We start from the raw sequence: 2,439 nt of genomic DNA on the forward strand, positions 1-2,439 counted from the left end.
TACCCTTCAGAAAATGACTTTATCGTTCACAACTGACTAACAGAAGCATCAATAGCGGTGTAATTCTGCACAAACATGTTTTATGGTGACATAAATCTCTTCGTAGAATTTTATAAGGATCGGTCCATAATTGACCCTACCCCCCGTATAAAGTCCCCTTTAGAAAATGACTTTATCGCCAATAACTGGCTAAGAGAAGCATCAATAGCAGTGAAATTCGACACAAATATGTTTTATAGGGACATAAATCTTTTCATAGAATTTCATAAGGAGCGGTCCATAATTGACCCTACCCCCCATACAAAGTACCCTTCAGAAAATGACTTTATCGCTTACAACTGACTAACAGAAGCATCAATAGCGGTGAAATTCGGCACAAACATGTTTTATGGTCTCATAAATCTCTTTGTAGAATTTTATAAGGGTAATTGACCCTATCCATAATTGACCCTATCCCACCTATAAGGTCCCTTTCAGAAAACGACTTTAATGCTCATATCTACCTTAAGAAGCATATATATAACAATAATATTCGACATAAAAAAGTTTTATGGGAACTAAAATCATTTTCTTAAATTTAGTTCAGTTCTAGTTCAGTTCTAGTTCAGTTCTAGTTCAGTTCCAGTTCAGTTCTAGTTCAGTTCTAGTTCAGTTCTAGTTCAGTTCTAGTTCAGTTCTAGTTCAGTTCTAGTTCAGTTCTAGTTCAGTTCTAGTTCAGTTCTAGTTCAGTTCTAGTTCAGTTCTAGTTCAGTTCTAGTTCAGTTCTAGTTCAGTTCTAGTTCAGTTCTAGTTCAGTTCTAGTTCTAGTTCAGTTCAGTTCTATTTCAGTTCTATTTCAGTTCTAGTTCTTGTTCAGTTCTTGTTTAGTTCTAATTCAGTTCTAGTTCAGCTGTAGTTCAGATGAATATCCATTCAGACATTTCGTTGTCGCTCTACTTGTGTTCATTCTTACTTAGTCTATCACTAAATCTACCCAAATACATACATTTAATTAACATTTTTAAAACTTCAAACTAAATACATACTTTGTTCATTCAAATAAGTACTCTTCTATGAAAGTGCTCAAAAATATTTACAACTTTACGATTTTTTTATAAATGGGAATAAAATGTCTAAAAATGTTCTTTTAATTATAACACTTAGTTTTACTTTTGCCTAAAATTTTGTGCATGCCATTTTATTTTTTTTTCACAAATTGTTAAGTATGCACCGAAATATTTGAAAAAAGAGTGTTCTTATTATCTGCAATGACAAAAATTAAAAAAAAAATGTAACAAGGAAAAATATTGGTCGTCAAACCACTCTGCTGATGCCCTGCAGTAATTCTATTAAGAATTATATGTTGACTCAATTTTTGATCTTAAAAGAATAATTTGTGTTTGTTAATTGATTGAATGCTGGACTATGTTAAAAAAATAAAATGGTTTTGATTTTTGTTTGTCCAATACTTTATCATGTTACAACTATCGACATAAATCCGAAATACCTTTTTCCTCAATAGCGGTAAATGGTTTACAAAAAAAATTTGGAGAGTAAATAAAAATGGTTTTTATTTGGTGAAACTCATTTTGGCATGACATTTAAATTGCAACTTAAATGTTGTTGATGTCGTTAATGTTGTTGCACAAAACGCAAAAGCAGGAGAAACAAAATTTAAATAATAGGAAAAATAGAGAAAAAGAAAAAATGGAAAAATTACTACAATTACACATGCACATACAAAACAATACCTGTAATTCGGAGTGAAAGGTACAATTAAAGTTTTTAATGTCACACTAAAGTTAGGGATTGGCATTGTGTTAGATTAATTGGAAGTACTAAATTAAAAATTAACTTCTGTCCATGTTAGGATATATTAGAACATTTGTCTTTTACTATCTGAAAAAGGTGGCGAAACGCCATTAAAACAGCCTAAGATAGAGTAACTAAGTGTGCAGCAACTTCCTTATACATATAAAAAGTATAAAGTGTTAAGTACCGGAAGTGCTATTAAACGTTGTTCATATTATTGTGGCAGCAGCATGTTGTAACAGTTGTTGTATTGTAACTGTAATTGTTTTTGCTTTTCTTTTGAGTTTGATATTGTTATTGGTGTGGTGTCAAAGAACAAAGTTAAAATAAGCTTGAAGACATAATAAAATTAAGTACAAAACAACAAACCCAGATTTCAAATCTTATAATTAAAATAAAAAATAACAAATCTATAACACAGCAATAACACTTTGTAGTTTTACATTTTCTGGTTCAGTTCTTATTAAGTTCGGGTTATTTTCCGTTCTATGTTTAGTTTAGTTCTAGTTCAGTTCAAGTTCAGTTCTATTTCGGTTCTATTTCGGTTCTAGTTTAGTTCTAGTTCAGTTCTAGTTCAGTTCTAGTTCAGTTCTAGTTCAGTTCTAGTTCAGTTCTAGTTCAGTTCTAGTTCAGTTCTAGTTCAGTTCT

The sequence above is a fragment of the Lucilia cuprina genome, chromosome 2 (genome assembly GCF_022045245.1).
Source record: "Lucilia cuprina isolate Lc7/37 chromosome 2, ASM2204524v1, whole genome shotgun sequence".
Lineage (NCBI taxonomy): Eukaryota > Metazoa > Arthropoda > Insecta > Diptera > Calliphoridae > Lucilia > Lucilia cuprina.